The following is an 18895-nucleotide window of genomic DNA, read 5'->3' as shown; positions in this document are numbered from 1 at the left end:
GAAAATGTAAAAAATGTTTATTTTTTTATTTACTCAACAAACATTAAATGACTGTTATATTCCAGATATTCTTCCAGATGATAAGAATGCAACAATTAATGCAAAATTTTCTGCATCTATAAATTCTAAATTTTTGTGGTTAGTAATTTTAACTGCTTTCACTTTTCAAAAAGGATCTACAAATGCAGAATGAGAGAAGAGTTTTAAAATATATCACACAAAGAACTACTGTACTCAATTTAAATTTTATATAAAAAAATGCAAAAACAAAAACAACTGCATATCTATAAATTTATAGATATGTACACATAATATATTTAATGCGTAATATTTTATTTTCTCTTTTGTCATATTTCATTTGGATTCATTATTTTTAAAAATAATTTTGTATTCCTCATTATTAAATTGTCGATTATACATTATTTTACTGTTATGTAAGTGTTTACCCTGGAAAAGCAACAGGTTTTCCACATTTATTAAAATATTATGTAAAATAGTACTTCACTTCCTAAGCAGTACTCAGGTTAATTAGAAAACAACATTTATTTATCTCTTCCCAAAATATATTGCTGTTCTATATATTTATTTCATATATAATTTAGCCTCTCAATATATCATCTTTGTATACAGTCAGAAATCAATCAAATATGTCACCCTTTTTCCCATTTTCCTCATTTCACCTTTCTCATTTCTTCCTGCATCATAAAACTTCTAAATGGAATAATTTATTTTGTCTGAAGAAGAGCTTTTACCCATTGTTGAATAAATTCTTACTGTTTTGTTTTGTCTGGAAATGTCTTCATTTTCGAAATATGTTTTGAGATTAGCAATTATGTTCTAAGAACACTTTCAGTATAATATCCCATTTTATGCTGGCCTCCATTTTACTGTTGAGAAATTGGCTACTATCCTCATTTTTGTTCCTTTGAAAGGAAAGTATCTTTTTTCCACTAGCTGCTTTTTAAAATTTCCCTTCTCTTCTTGAGTTTTAATAGGTTACTATTGCATAAATTGGTGTCATTATATGTATGTGTTCATATGTGTGTGTGTGTGCGTGTGCGTGTTTGTGTGTGTGTGTATGTGAGAGAGAGAAAGTTGGAGAAACAGATTTAGTGATGCTAAATTTTATAGTGGTTCTTGAAATAATGAGCTAATGAATATCATATTTCATAAGTTTTGAAATATTCTTATTTGTTTCCTCTTTAAATTTACTTTTGCCTACAACTCCCTCTCCTCTTCTTTGGGCAATATCATTGCATAAATATTATACTTTTAAAAATATTCTGTATTATTTAGTTTTTCATTTTATTTTTCCAAACTCCAGTGTAGCTATTTTCTTCCATATATTTCACTAATTCTCTCTTAACTTTGTTTAATCTGCTAGTAAATCCATCAATCAAGTTATTAATTTCAGATTTTCTTTTTAATTTTGTAATTTGTATTAGATTTATTTTAACAGTTTCCAGTTATTGATCCAAAATTTTTCATCTGGTTACCCAATTTCTGAAATATTTAATTGTATGTATTTAGAAGTCACAATCTAATAATTTCATTAGCTTTATCTCTGAATCTTTGTATTGTCTATTTTGTCTTGATTTTTTAGAAGGTATTGTCTTCCCTTCTGCCTTGTGTTTTTTTATTGTACTCTAGAAATTTTCTTCTCTGTGCCACCATTTTCTGAAGATTTAAAATGTATTCATTGAATATTTCTGGTTATTATTACAGTGGTCATTATATAGATGTATCTAAAGCAAGTCATATATTAAAAATTGTATTTAAAGAACTATGTAATTATCACTTTGAGTCTTTAAAGGATTATAATGATAAAAAATAAGAATGTTATGATATGTACAGTGTTCTGTGAGTATTAGTGAATAGTAATCAGTGAGTTGCATTAAAAGGGAGGGAAGTAGAAGAGAGTTTGAAAATATTTGGGTAAGCAAATTTAAATAGACTAATTTCATTACAGGGTTTTTCTGAGATACTAAGATAGGAATGAGTATGGTAAGTCTCCAGAAATGTATGTTACCAAGTATTAATATATTTGCTGACATAAAAATTTTAATTAAACATCTTACAGGATTAAATTCCATGCCATAAACTATTGGGTATTAGACTAGATGAACTTGAGTTAAAATCCATCTTTTCCATTATGTGAATTGGAATGATTAAATTTAAGATCAAATAAGAGGTTGTTAGCAACTGTTTTCAAGTGTATGAATAGTTTTTCAAAGAAAGATACTGACCATCTGTTCTCTTGCTCCACTGAGAATAAAACAAAAGCATGTGAAACTTATGTTTGAGAAGGGGAGATTCAGGTTAGATGTAAGAAACAACTTATTGACATTAAGGGCTGTTTAAACACAAAAACGCACCACCAAGGGGATTTATATAATGTCTTTCTCTAAACATCAGTAAGAATAAGTGAGAAAACCATCTGTTTTAGTGGCTTAGGCTGTTTCCCTGCCTGAAAGCACAGTGCTGGATTATAAAGCCCTAGAGATGCCTTCCGCTTTATAAAGATGTATACAACATGGAAATGGCAGAGAGAAACGATATAACATAAAAGGGAGTGCTCTGCTTAAAGAATATACTCTAACAAGAACTCATATTTTAGTCTGCTGATACTCATTTAGCCTCCTCTGTTTTAGTTTTGTTTTATTCCAAATGAACTTTATTAATAATTAACATGCAATAAAACACCTATATTTGATGTCTGTTATTCAAAGATTTCAACAAACATATGCCCAAAACAAAATAGAGAACATTTTTACCAACCTAGGAAGTTTTCCTCATACAGCCCCATCATCGATTACCTACCTCCAGACAATTGCCAACCTGAATTTATATCTTCATTTACCTGTTCTAAAAACTTAATACATATTAAATATTCATATATATTCATATTATATACTATGTAATATTCTGAATGTATATATTAGTTTTGCCATTTCGTTTTCTCGACATAATTGTTTGAAATGTGTCCATTTATTTGTATTAGCAGAGTTTCTTATTACTGGGCAAATTTAATGTGTTTTTCTGAACATTAGAAAAGGGCCACAATTTAAATTATTTAGATATTTATTTTATATTTCAGAAGAATCTATTGTGCACTTTAGGAATAAAAATTGGCTGCAATAAATTTTAAATGACATTTTTATGTTAAAGTATTTAGGCTTGGGAAGATTTAATAGTGCATACCATTTTCTTCCTCAAGTGTACTCCTGAAGTATATTAAGCTTTTAATTGTTAAGGGAGGCTAAATAAGGAATAAACTAACAGTTTTAAATGAGTATAAAAGGCTACGTAGATATCAAGTTTAAAAATAAATCTTTGATGTGTGTCTTCTTTTCATTTTTACAATTAATTTGAGCTTTTGAAGTTATTTGGCATTTAATTTAAGTCCACAGAGTATAAAATTATGCATCGAGTTGAAAATAGGCCCATATTAGCACAAACAAGGTTGGAAGATCAACAGGATTAGAGACAAATGTTAATTTCAAATGTATAAACTCGAATTTATTGGGGCTTTTAACTGTTTGCAATAAGAGGAAGAGGAAGTTCCAATGTGAAAGACTGTTTATGTCCATGCAGTGGTACTATGATGTTCTGAATGCATATTCGAAGTGAACAACATGTTATTAAGCTAGAGACAGAAGGAGGCAAAACCCAAAGCCCAGCTCCAGTGAGTTTCCTATGGTGGTCTTTGATGTGACATTCTCACATAAACTTTCATAGGCTGCAGAGTAGCAAGAAAACGTCTTTTCATTATCAATTCATTTGACTAGCTTCATTATTGAATCTGATTATTACACTTTTTATCTATCTAATTATCAGACGATTAATTAAATTTACAATTGAAAACCCTGAAACCAGTTTTACTCTCATCATTTTGATTAGACCAAAGTCTTCAGATATTCCATAGAGATATATCAAAATAGAGAAGAGTAAAAAGCTAGTCAAAAACTATATTACGTGCATTATATTAATCATCTAAATGTTCATATGAAATATGTGATTTGTTTTCGGCTAGAAGGAAAGATATTTGGTCAAGGTGAGGCAGCTTCAAAGGGTCAACAACTGATGCTCTTGGTTGTCAATGCACTGAATTTTTGCAAGTGCAATCACTAACGTTCTCAGATATTCTTACAGGTTTCCTCACCTACTTCTGACTTCCTTGACATCTTACTTGCTTTCTTATAAATATCGTAATTGTTAATACTTTCAGAAGCACCTTGAATCAAGTAGTATTCTCATCAAGTAGTGGTAAACATTTGCCAATGCTTTTATCATAAAAATTAATTTTAAAATTCTCTTTAAGGAAAACAGATTATCGCCATGGCCAAAAAAAAAAAAAGAAAATGTTTTACATGAACTATAATATCTAATGAATTCCAACAGGGCTGGTATCTTGATTGATATAGAGATACTTTGGAATAGAATTACAAAAGAAAGCCTCCAGAAACATGCTTCACTTAGCAGCTACGTTTCCAATTTCCTTTTCAAGTATTTACATTTATGAATCTTGTAGAAAACAATAACCCTGCTCACATTTGCAGCGAGCTCTTTTATTCATTAGTTACAATCAGTGAACAATGTTTTATGGTTTCATCAGCCACTTGCATTTCCTGAATAAATGGAAAACAGTACAAATGAGCAAACAGATCAAGAAAATATAAATGGCACCAGAGGAAGTTGTATATTAAAGAATAATCATGGAAAATAACATGAGGAATGCTCAAGGCTGTCCAGCGTGTTTAGTTGAATATGTTAGTAGTCAACTTACCATCACTTTTTTGGGCTTAATAAGAGAAACATATTCAGGAAAGTAAGATTATGCTTTGATTTTTCTGCTTTTAGCTTTGTAGAAAAATCATGTTATAGGGGACTTTTCTTGTTTTTGATACTAAAAATGGATAACTTCTTAATCTTAAAATTTGAATGTTTTAGAATTTTTCTTAATATTTATAAAATTTTTCTACAATGAATTAAAAAATGTTGTGCTGTATAATAACATCATCTTCATCCTAAGATAATATTATTTCTGCATGAAGAATATTTAATTATTGTTGAATTATTTTGAATAAATTTATTCACTTTAAAATATAAATACCGACAAACATTTTTCTGTTTTTTAGGAAAATAAATGTGTACTACATTTAAGTCCACTGAAACTAATTATATGTACCCATAACAAAATTGTGACCTCAAAAATCTAATTTTTAAAGCTAAAATCATTTATTGAAAACATTGTCTCACTGATATAAACAATAAGGCCTAGATTATAAATGACAAATATGAGAAATTCAATAGAAGTAATATTTAAGAATATGCCAAATTAGATACAAAAAGGGAGTAATCTGTTATTATCATTGTATGTATTATGTGATAAACATTTTCTTATGTATATGAATAAATATCACATGTAATATTTCCATTCTCTGTTTTATTAAGGTAAAATTTTAAAAGGCCTGAAAAGATGCCCATTTGATTAAATTTCAGTAGTACTTCCATTTACTAAATAAAATAATTTTCTACAATTTAACCATTCGCCTTATTACATATATCACAAACTCTCCTGCTTAATTAAGTGCAGGTCTCACTCATAGCAGGAAAAATCCACTATTAAAATCAAATGATGATGTTTAGCATCTGTTACTACAGTATACAGCAATTGCGCTAAAGTGAGGCAGTTTTATTTCAGTTTTTATATTCATAAAGGCTTTTTTTCTTTCTTTTTTCCTTGATGTAATGTGTTGTTGATGCCTAGTAGCCAAAGGCCACTGGCAACACACCTGTGATGTAAACAAGATAAGATTCATTGAACTGGGAGCATGCACATGAGAGGAGCGTCTTGGTAAGAAGTAATTTAGAGGTGATTATGATATAATTTCAGCTGGCGGTAGCTGATTCTGGGGGTTTAAGGGAGTAGGGTCCAGTTCTCGACTGGATGCTGCCAGAAAACAGAAACAGTTGGACCTTTGAGACTCATGATATTTTGGGGTAGGGGAGGATCAGAGCTGGCAAAAGCTTTACCACTAGTAAAAAAGCAGTTTTCAGCCATGTTGGAATAGGAAGATAACTATTATGGTGGTTGAAGAGCGCCCTTGTCTCTGTTTCACTGTGATGGTAGAGTAGGCTGCCTGATCATCTTATATATATTCTTTGAAGACTGTTTATGTTCAGTTGGGAATATCAAGACCTAAGTTGCCAGCCGCTAAGGCTATTTCTTCACTTTCTTTTTTTATTACATTTATTGGGGCGACATTGATTAATAAAATTATATAGGTTTGTTTTGACCATACAATTCTGTAATACGTCATCTGTGCACGATATTGTGTGTTCACCACCCAAAGTAAAATCTCCTCCGCCATCTTATAGTCGACACCCTTTACCCTTTTTTCCCTTGCATTCCCAAGTTCTAAGGGCAGAATTACTGAGTACAAAAATATTCCAAGCCTTTACTGAGATTTCTTATTATATATTATTATAAGATATCTTATTATAAATAAGATATCTAAATTATTCTGATCACTATAGGAACCAGGAAAAACAATGGAATTTTTTAGGTTTATGTGAGTATGAACAGTTCTCAGCATGCATAGTAATTCAAGTCTGTAAAAATATCCACACAAACTGAAACTATACAAAGCAATCTTAATAAAAATAGGAAAATTAAAATTGTTCTCTGTTAAAAAAAAGTTTCAAAATATTAAAACTTTTTTGTTGGTTATACATATGTAATAAAATGAAAAAAGTGAAACTATTTAGTAGATCTCAGTTAAAATATTAGAAACGTTAAAAATTAAAGTGTTTTCTTTCTTTCTAAAAACTTAAAAAGAGTAGTTTGAACAGTGCCTTTGTGTGTTTTTCTCTCATCTTGTAACTTATAGAGTGGAAATCTTTTGTATGCCTCAGTGAAATGTTGAACTTCTTTCCAAGACTGTATTAGTCTCTGATATTTTACCCTTTTTGCTTTCAAAGTTTTTATATAACACAAAAATGTTTTGTATGTATGTATGTATGTATGTATGTATGTATGTATGTATTTATTTTTTGCTACCGTCACTTCCTTTATGACATATTCATTATTTTTACCACGACCACTTTCCTAATTCATGTCAATTGGGTCGCCTTCCCTAGGATCTTGAGGCTGCATATCTAGGATCTCTCCAACTGCAGCAGTATGACATTCTCAGAGTTCATGATTCCGTTTATAACTCTGTCCCATTCCATTTGAATTTCACCCCCCGCACTAATGGTGGGTTTTTGTTGCTGCCGTTACTGCATTTTCATCTGTAGTGACCAATTCCCTGTTTTGATTTTCTGTATCTGTAAAATAACATGTGGATTAATCACTGAAAGACAAAACAGAGGCAGAACTGTATATTTAACTATCTGTACATGAGCTAACAGCTGTTCAGTGACCAATCACCCACAGACTTTGAAAGAAGTGGCTGATTGGTCTCCGATGACGACATGCACCTGCCAGTATGTAGTGATTCGTGGACCGAAGTGTGTGCAGCACAGTTTGTCCTTTTTGCAATTACTCTTTATTAATATAGCATGGTAACTAAAATTCAAACCATGCAATTGAGTGGCGGAGATGGGGGGTGCTGGTTTTGTTTAACTAAACCATGGTGACTGAAATGCATGCAGAACAGAACAGTGAAAAATGAGGACTATCTGTATTTGAGATATTTCTACTCATCTAGCATTTGGTGCATTTTTGAATTATTTTTTTTTTTTAAATCATTTATGCTCAATGATTTTGTATATTATAATTGTGGCTATTTTAACGATATAGGAAGAAATCTATTTAAAATACTCAATCTCGTTCGTTATATATGAAAGACTAAATCTGCTATAGATTAAAGAAAAGAAAATAAATATTGAAAGCTACATTATCCCACATAATAAGAGGTTACAGTGGTTCTAGCCTTGATTAGTAGAATGGTCTGATGTCTTTATAAATAAAGTTCCTTCTATTTTTTCCATTCTACCATTATAGCTGACAGCCTTTTCCTTAGGTCAGTACTTCCGGTATTAGATTTTTAGTGCTAATGTAACAAATTATCAGAAACTTAGTGCTTCAAAACAACATAAATGTATTCTCTCAGAGTCCCAGACACTGAATGTCCAAAATCAAGGTGTCGGCAGAGCCATTCTTGCTCTGAGACTCTGGGCAGGAACATTCCTTGCTTCTTCCCAGCTTCTGTTGGTGGCAGTCAGTCCGTGGTGTTCCTTCACTCACAGCTACATCTCCCCCATTTCTGCCTCTGTCACCCTCCCCGTGCTCTGTCTCTTCTCTTATAAGAGACTAGTCACATTGGTTTAGGGGCCATCCAATTCAGTAAGATGTCATCTTAACTTGATTATATCAGCAAAGATCCTTTATTCGAATAAAGTCACATTTACAGGCACTGGGGGTTAGGGCTTCAGACATACGTTTTTGGAGGACACAATTCAATCCATCACTTCCCACGTGATTACAAAGTACCTGACAGCAATTGTTTATTCCATACAGACATAACAACTTCTAGAAGGAGAGACCAACATGTCCTGTGAGTCTGTCTCTCAAGCTAAAGTAACATGTCCCAGAGGAATTTTTCTTTACTTCATTAGATAGAATGTTCTATATACTTTTTTCTATATTTATATCTCTTAAGGGAAATGGAAACAGATGGCCGAGTTTGGGTCAGATCCTTTAATAAACTGGCAAACTTAAGTGTTTTCTTCAGTTCTGTGAACGATTCTAGCAAATAATCAAATCCAAAAGGGAGAAGGTCATGAGAACATGACCTTCAACTGATTTGTAGTCAAGCGGAACAGAAATTGTAGGTAACCTGAGGATCTACTACTTGGAATTAGCATCTGGACTGGGGAGCAGTCTTCTGCATTGAGCTTTTAGGCTGTGATATTTGATGCTATCTCTAGGTAGATAATGTCAGAATTGAGCTCAATTGTAGGAGACCAGTTGGTGTCATAAAGAACTGCTTGGTGTGAAATAAAACCTGCACATATTCGATGACCAGAAATATCAGAAGTGAAATATTCTGTGTGAATAGAAAAGGAGACACAGAAAAGAAAGACATAGTAGGAAGAAAAAAAAAATTTTTTTTTCCCGTACAAGAGGTGGAAAATTGAAGTTTTTCATACACTGTCACATTTATTATAAGCTTATGAAAGACTGTCCTCTTATCATTCCCCAGCTAATTCTCAGTAGGTTTATAGTTAAGTTCAAGTGACTTTTCTTTTAAGAAAATGCTCCTAGGAATTTTCTTGAAGGCCTGTCCCAAATATTTCCTTCCTGAAACCTTCACAGATGATTTTGGTCACCGTTGATCATGCTTTAGAGCATATCAGATCTATTTTTTTTATTATACATTTTGGTTCTTGATAATATTGAAGCTTCTCTTTATAGAGAATGGTCTGTGATAAATGACGAACTGGTACATAACTTATCGCATGCCAATACAATCAGACTCACCTCATCTTGAATGAGGGAATAAGGAATCTTTTGTGGAAACAGCGCTTTAGAAGACACTTGATTTTTAACAGGAAGAGAGATTGCATAGAGAAAACCCCTGAAAAAGGAATGTAGCTTAGGGAACTTAGAAGCTTCGCTACCAGATGCTCAATATACACACTTCGGTTAAGACTCTTTTAGAAGTGGAACGTATAGAACTGCTGTCAACATTACCATTGCTTTTGAATTTCTAATTTCCAGTTCAGTTGCCTCGTTTTATTTATCTAGCCATTTCCCACCTCATCTTCAACAACGTTTTCCACATTGTTTCTTTTACATTAGACATGCTTCGTTTTTCTCAAGACACAGCCTTCCTTTTTAAAAGGCCCCGCAATGAAAGCTGACTAAATAGCTTGAAAGAGTCACTTGTTCAGAAAGTGCTCCAAAGACTTAGTGTACTTAACATCTTCTGAGAATTAACATAATTTAGCTTCTCCCTTTCAATATGAACGGCTAAAAATGAAATAGGAAACTACAAAGTCTAATGATAGGAGTTTGAGAATGTCTTCTTAGTTAGATTTACTATTAAACTGCATTCTTTCTACTGTTTTTAATATTATATATCCATTACATGTATTTTATACAAGAAGAAGCTTTATATTCATGAATTTTAAATGACAACTTATTGAAAACCTGTAGAATTACAGAGGAAAATGCAGTAAGCTCGAGTCTGTCTAACTGGTCCACAAATCACACTGTCTTCTTTGATGGTCACTCTACATAAGTTATGGAAATGTAATTATTCCCCAGAATTCTCTATAGTATTCCTGAATAAGCAAATTCACCTTTTGGAAAACCAAACCTAAAACTGTAATTGTTTTTGTGAAACAATTCTTCAGACATCTAGTTATGATACATGAATGGAGCTTCCATTTGAATGCTTTTCTTTTTTCAACCTACTTTAGCTGAATCTGAATTAAATCACAATGAAGAATACACTATGAAGAACTAAATCAGGAAAAATACAAACTAGTTAACTTTATGAATATTGCACCCAGAAAACTAATAATAATATTCAATATAATTCTGATGCCGATACCCAATTTTTATTACTAAGAATGCGGACAAAAATTTCTCAAGTATAATTTCATGCACTGCTTTCTTTATAGTCCTTAAGGATGTCATTCTTTTTTTGTTCCCTCAATTCTCAATTATCTTCTGATTTTTTAAAAATCGAAAGAGACAAAAATAACAAAAAATACTAACTAAAAAAACTATTTTCCTGCAAAATAATTCATACTTATTTTTGTAAAATAGGAAATTCATAAAAGCAAAAAAGTAAATAAAATAAAAAGAAAAAAAGAAATATATTTACAATTTCACTATACAGAAATAAGCATTATAAACAGATGTTGAATATCTTATAAATTGTTTTAAAAGTTTCTTTGTGAGTCATTTCTGTAACCCTCATTAGACCACAAATTTCATTCACTGCATTTGCAGAGAGATGTTTGTCTCTCTGCATTTCCCTAGCTCTAGCTACTGCTGTTTGGTGTAGGTAATAACCACGTCTGGAAATTAATTCTAGAGCAGAAGGCAGCAGCTGTCTGCCAGGTACACTCTAAAAATGGCCACTGCAGGTGCTTTTGCCTTAACATCCTCGATCTGCGTGCTAAATCTCTTATAGTGGTTCCCTTCTCAGTTTAAGGGGCACTATTTAATGAGTTTATGTTCAACTTCACCTTTTGGCAGAGAAAGAATAAATTGAGGCTGAGTATAGCCTGGAAAAAAAAAAAAAAAAACTCCTAGCCACAAAGAAGTCATTGATTTTGTGTTACTTCATATGTCACATAACACATTATCAAACATCCCTGCTGGCTGCAGCAGCCCATGACTCAGACATTCAATGATTTTGTATCTGTTTTGTGAAAAATTCATGAACGCTTTGCAGAGCATTTGCATATCTATGCCTTTTTCCATTGCTATCTATTGCATCAATATAGAAGATGGCCTGAAACCTCTGTGTAGTAGACCTGTCCTCTGAGTGTGAAGAGAAAAAAAAAAGTGTTTCTTTTTTCTGTCACGTTTGTAATCTGATTATTTAGGTCATGTTTAACTAACTTAATTCAGAATATTAAAGTAAGCTAAACATTGATGACACCTTAACACCCCCTACTGTGAATGCAAAATCACCAGTGTTAAACATTTAAGTTTTGGAAGAGGAGTATATTTCTCTCACGTTTAGTGTGGCATATGTTGCAAGGTCGGACAGCAATAGAGTGATGTCATATTTTTCCAATGATATAAATTCTATACCATACTTTTTATTTTTAATTATGGAGCATAAGTGAAGTCTTCAATTTTGAAAAATAGTACAGCAAGCCACAGGCTTCTGGATCATTAAAGAGAACACAATGTATTAAGCGAATTAAAGAGAGAAGAGTCATTCATACTCTGTGAAACTCCTGACGAGTTTATGTATTGACCCCAGCATACTTGAAGCAAATAAAGAAATCTGCATACTTCAAATCATTATGGAGGATTTAAATCCAGGATATCTAGCTGAATAAATAAGGTTTCATCCATTTCGAGAGCTAATGGAACTTCTAGATGAAATAGTGAAACACGAAATTCAAAATAACCATTGAAAGCAGGAGAGATGAAACCAGCAGATGAGAATGGTAAAAACTTTCTGGTTCTTATGAAGCACAGAGAATGAACATAAAGCCAAAGGAAAATGAGGAATACAAGATTCAGTATAGAAGAAGGAAAAAGACTCAAAGGTCAATACCAGTGGTGAGTGAGAAAAAACCAGCCATGGGAGACCAACGAGGCGATTAATTAAATAATGGAGTGAAAATGCCAGCAAATGTACATATTAGAAGAAATGGAACAATGTCTTCATCTTTAAAAGGCTCTTTTTAAATTTGAAATTCTTACCCAATTCTATGATTTACATTAAATGAACAAAGTATGGCATTTTCAAACATAAACGTTTACCATTAAAAAACAAACAAACAAACAAACCTGATAGAATTATGTATAAATGTTCTTAAGCAAAATGAAAAATAATTCAAAATATAAAGAAGACACACAGGAGACGCTGTTGAGTAAAGAAATGTACAAAATGTATAGGTTACTAAATTAAACCTGAATAATCTTAATTGAATGTAATACTTGTAAACTGGAATTAATATTTTAGATAATTCCAACAAAGTATGTTCTGTTAAAGCTTGTTCTTCTCGCAACATCTCCATTCCTTCCTGCTCCTAACCAAATCCCCCCGAAGAGCCCCAGAAGCTCACAGAAGTGTGGATCCCTAATTAGGACAACTCTTCTCAAGTCTGTCCTCTCTCGAGCTTTGTCTCCGCCACGCCTTTTATCAAAGGCTCCAGTCACAGTGAGAAATGTGTCATTCCCTGTACACTCCATGTTAGTTTCACAACTCTAACGGGAAACCCTGTTTTTACTTACTTATTTTTTCATTCTCTAATGGCTCAAGCTCCAATGTAGCCTGTCCTTTAAACTGGAACTCCATTTCTGCATCCTGAAGCAATCTCATTGTTTTCAATTTTCCCATAGTAGTTATGTTTACCTTTCTTAGCACAAATCTGAATCTGTTATATTAAATGTTTTGATTTTTTTTTTTTTTACTTTAGTATTTTGAAAGTATATTTGAAAGTAAACTACATGCACATTCATCTTTGGATCTTTAGCGTCTAACATTATGCTTTGAACCTATTTGCTTAATTAATATGTACTGAGTTAAATATGAAAATTTATTATAACAAATCGATTAATTCTGGGCATTTCCAGCCATAAAAATAGGTTTGTGAGACTATGTGTTATCTTTTTTATTGCCATTTTGGTTCGTAGGTTACTTGCAGGCTAAAAATAACTGAATCTCAAGGTAAAAGATTGCCAATTTTGAGCGTATGATATAATAAAATATATAAAGTGATATCAGGTTTTAAATGCCAAAAAACATACCACTTCAATAAATAATATTCCAGTATTTATTTTAGACAATGTAATTTAAATATATATTTGGTGATCTTTTTTTTTCTTCATCATTTTAAAAATAAGTGCCAAATATCAGTTAGCTTTTATTTTTTCAGCTCGCTATTTCATTCTCTTTCTCTGGGTGTCAGAATGTCTATCAGCTTGCTTGTTATAATCCGCCACATGACTCACTTGTTTTATCCAAGACACAGTCTGCATATGGTGATATTTGTGGGAAATGCACTGAAAGAAATTCTGACTCGCCCTCCCACCCGTATGCTACAGAGCCCTTCACAGAACATGCTAGCCAGCGCCGAAGAACAACACTCCAGATCTCACTCTCGAAATCAACAAATAGGAAAAGATTCCAGAATATGCTCGGCGATATAACCTCAATTTAGCTTCAAAATAATCATCACAATGATTAATAATCCCATATCAGGAAAATGGTGCAAATAGAGAAACAATAGTCAGTTTCTCATGTTAGAAGAAAATCCATGCATTACGCAGTTCCAGGACTTGGGTCAGAAATGTGGTAGCTGGGAATGTAGTATAAAAGCCACAGGGAGAAAGAACAGCAAAACCTAGGGAATGTGCGCCCCAAAAGATGGGGCTAAGAACTAATTGAGATGTTAGAAGAAAGTAGAAAATGTTAATACCATGATCCAAAACTCACGTTTTAAAGCATAATATGGAATAAATAATTCAGGATAAGCAATATATATATAGGAATATCACTTTATTCATCGTGTCATTAGTTTATCCACTCGACCAGCTTCTGTGGACTTTTAAATTCTGGCCACTGTGGGAAATGTCAGTGTAGCAAGTACAAAAGAGATATGTCTCTGCCCCTTTGGCTCTCATGGTTCAATGTAAGACATATGAACTATCAGTTTAGTAAAAGAAATGTAATAAATTTCAGGGCAAAATGAGAATATTGAATATCTTTGCCTAGAGATTAGGAAGAGTCAGTGGAAGCCTTCAAGCGATGTGACATATTTCACTTGACTCTTGAATGATGGATATGAGCTTGCCAAGAAGCGAAAGGGAGTTGGGCATTCTAGATAAAACATTGCGAATTTTCAGTCATCGCAGGAGATAAGTGTTAACAGCTTATTATGAAGAATAGAAGAATATGTAATAGTTCAGATTCCCACATTGAGAACAAGTTTCTTTTTCGTTGTCGTTAAAAAAATATACATACACATGCACACACACACGCATACACTATACACACATACTCAGTCACAAATCAGGCTATCCCATTATTTGGCTATTTAATTATGCATGCCATAACTTACTTTACAGTCATTGCAAAATCACTTATTTCTGAATCACAGCTACTTTCAAAGTGAAAATTATGATTCTCAATCTTTTTATACAAGTTTTTGAGTGTCAGAGTATGAAGAGATTTTATCATCTGTTAATATAAATCATCTAATTCTGGAAACTCTTGTAAAATGTCTCTGCCTCATAGTTAGCCAGTTACAAAAAAAAAAAAACTTGTTGAGAAAGGCAGTCTGATGGGTGCGCAGGCTCTCTCCCCGGCTCAGCTGCATAACAACAGGCGGGCCTGGTGCCTGAAACACTTCTTAGCAAGCACGCATATAGCCTGTGCTGGGCTTATTCCCTTGTATGGCAATTATCTTCCCCTGTTTCAGGCTCAACGAGTGCTCTTATGTCCCTTCTTAAGGTTAGTGCAACATGCGGCACCTGGTTAACCACACTGGTCTGTCTGTCCTTATCAGGGAGTAGAGGTGTTCCATTCTGGCAGAAGAAGGGTGTGTTTTGTCCCGCAGGTATTTTCTTTGGTGACTCTAATGCCAAGATATAGTATGCAGTGGTCAGCATCCTCCCCTGGGATTGATAACTGGTGCATGGTACTCTGCTCCATAAAACCTTTGTCAGAATTGTTAGAAATGGTAAGAAAAGTATTCTTATTTTAAAATCAAACTGTCTCCCAGTAGATTCCACTTATCGTTCATAATTATGCCCACTCTTGTCACAATGACAATCAGCTCCAGGCCTGCTTTGAACATACAGGAGTAACCTATTCCTCTTCCACATGACAGCCCTTAAAACATATACCTGTGCTCACCTGAGTCTTCACACCCAGTGAGTCAGAGTGAAATCCTATATTAAAATACCCAATATCGAGTCCATTTGCCTGGATGGTCGTAGACAAGTTACTCCCTCTCTTTCTTCCTCATTCATGCTTGTCGAATATGGATAATAATAATACCTACATCATCGAATTATTTTGATACTTAGATGAATGAAAACATAAAATATCTGGCCTTTAGTATGTTCTCAGTAAATGCTGGCTATTATTTAATGGATAGGATCTTTATTATATACTATTTAATGGATATTGCTCTAGGAATGAATGGGTTTAATTTTAACTCCTCAAAAACGGAAAAATAATATGTACCTATTTATGATTTGTTAATATAAAACCTAGGGCATTTCCAATACAGTTCAGCCGACGAGCAGCTTTACTCTGTCCAACATCTCACTCCTCATTAATGATGAAGATAGAATAGAATTATCATTTTCTATCGAGGGGAAGGTGAGGTTAGTGAGGAACTGTAGACTCACCCTGTTGGGGCTCAGGGAGTCAGTGGGTAAATTCCTTGTTCTTTTGTTTTTCCTTAGATTAACCTATCCATAGAGTTACCAGATAAATAGTCACAAGTTAGCTGACAGATTCCTGGAATTACTGTCACTGTCATAGAAGTCCCAGCCAAAACGTATCACAGTATTATGCCTGCTATATTAAAAAACAAAACAAAACAAAACAAAACAAAACAAAACAAAAAACAGACAATGTAACCAGGCTATGCCCAGCATCAGGCAGGACTCGAGTGGACTTAAGCTGAGTGACGGAGCACCTGGAAGTCCAAACAAATTAGCTTTTCAAACTCATCCTTGTCATTTTTTTAACTTCATAATAATGCTGTTATTTATTGGACAGAAAATTTTCATTCCTACTTTTTGGGAAAGATTTTGCTGTATTTCTACTTTATGCATGAGTTTACAGAATTTGTCTAGGGTTCCACAGAGACAGAATGTGGCTCCAACCTGAAAGTAAATTTTCCTTGAAAAGCAATATCCATTTTCACTGTCGCTGAGCAGGTCTATAATATTCTGCACTTCAACAGGCTTACACAAAATGTGAACTGAGTAAATGGTATTTAAAAAACATTACATTTTCAAAATAATTTGACCCTAAAACTCAATTTAGAACCATAGTTTCACAGAGGGAAAAGAGGTTCCCAAGTTATCCTATAAATGTGCAAATCTTGTCCCCAGGTCCTTCAGCTGTTATTGTTGAGTTGGAGATTTTTAATACAGTTTTATTTAGTTTTATTTTATTTAACACGTTTTGGATCCCTCTGCAATCCTGGGTCATCTCCTCTAAATAATCCTCTTCAATTATGGCAAATAGAATAAAAGAGAAGTTCTATCAGCTACCTTGTTAGAAATAATTTAGCCCAAAGCTATTCAATATCTTTGCTGCTGAAACAAATTCCTGAATTATATAACCATACTCATGATTAGAATATATATGATTTGTCAACATGTACAAACATGTGTTATATTTGCAATATCATCATACTTCTTCTAGTTAAATAATTTACTTTCTATCGAACAATGTGTACTGTTACTCTCAGCTACCTACTCTTGGTTCTGTGTGCTGATCATTAACGTCGGGCAGAGCTACTCGGCTGCAAATTGCATTTCTGGGGCTTCTTTGCTAAATGGCTTTTACTTGAAAGGAGCACACTATTGAAAAGGAAAAAAAAAAACTATAGAAACAAAAAAGATAGATAATCTCAAAGCATTATGCTAAATAAGTGATGTAAGACTCAAAGGTTACACACTGTGAGATTCCATTTACAACATACAGGAAAAGGCAAGACCATGGGGATTGAGAAGGAATTAGGGTCTTCGGGCAGGGATAGAGTTGAATTTAAAAGCACCAAGCAGCACAAGGGGATTTTAGATGCTGAGGGAAATGTCCTCTCTCAGGTGGATGTGGATTTTGTGAATGAGTAGTTCTAGAGGAGCAGAATTTAAAGACAAATTTTCGGATTTGTTCCCTGGTATCTGAAATTGGTTCTCTAATCTGATTAGATTTAAAGATGCTAATGACTCGGTTTCTAATAGAAGAGCACTGATCATCCACAGAGATACTCAATATCTGCATTGGATACTCCTAACTATCACTTAAAAAAAGAAAGAAGCTAAGTGACTCTGAACAGTATTAGAAACTAAAAATATAATGACAGGTTGGTTGCTTCTAATGTGACTGGAGGAAGTGGGGAAGGAAAAGGGTGGCTCAGAGATGCAAATTTCTACCTCAAGGACCCTGTAAATGACCTGAGATCTTCCAGACCTGCCCTAAAAGAGGCCCTTATCTTCTGTAGCCACAGGGCTGAAACTGCCATAAATCAGATGCAGAACTTCATCCTGTGATGGGCTGAATTATAATGCAAGTTGAATTCCCAGCCTCACATTTATCCGATGTTAAAAGTAAGGGCATTGATTGGAAAATGCAAAAAGACCCTGATGATGCTGGAGACATTAAGCCCCTCAGTCCTGATGAGCCAAGTTCGCCAGTGGTAAAGGCCTAGCCACTCCTGACAGAACTCCCCAGGCCCAGTGGCATCAGCCCCTCCACCCACGAGGTTACAGGCCTTTCCATCTGCATCTCCCGGGAGTTAACCCAGCACTGAGGAAGCTGGGGTAAGGGCCTCCCCTGAGGCAGTTGCCTTGCAAGACAATGGGCTGCTTCTTCTCAGGACCTAACCCCTCCCCTCTTCTTTGATTCTAGACCTGTAGCAAGACCTGAGCCCTCGCAGGCTCCCAAAACAAGGATACAGAGCATGACCCATGAAGGGGTGTGCTACAGCCCAGAAGAGCTACTTGAGTTTTCTAACGTATACAAACAAAAATCTAGAGAATGTGTGTGGATGTGAATAGTGAGAATGAGGGAAAATGGCAGAAGGAACATCAAGTTAGTAAAGTTGGGATTTATTGAAATGGACTCGCTAAGCAAAAGTTCCACATACAATGCGATCGAGGGAGCTGGAAAAGGCTCTGACAGTTCGATTGATCAGTTGAAACGTGGATCAGAAGGTGGCCTACCTCGAGCAAACTGGAATGCTGGACCTTCCTTGGGTTAATGAGACAAGACTGGAATATCGAAGTGGATTAGTTGCTTACTGACCCTGGGAGCGTCTAGGAGACATACTTCACCAACCATCCAAGATATAAATCTGTGACAGGAGCTCCAGTGTCCTGGAAGAGCTCCTTGGTTGTCCTTGTCCATGGGCCAGATGTTACAGTTCTAGCTGCATCCTAAATTCTGCCAGAGTAATTGGATCCCAGGGTGGCAGGGGCCACTTTGAGGCTGAGTGT

The sequence above is a fragment of the Rousettus aegyptiacus genome, unplaced genomic scaffold, assembly GCF_014176215.1.
Source record: "Rousettus aegyptiacus isolate mRouAeg1 unplaced genomic scaffold, mRouAeg1.p scaffold_m13_p_16, whole genome shotgun sequence".
Lineage (NCBI taxonomy): Eukaryota > Metazoa > Chordata > Mammalia > Chiroptera > Pteropodidae > Rousettus > Rousettus aegyptiacus.
Note: the sequence above shows the minus strand (reverse complement) of the source record.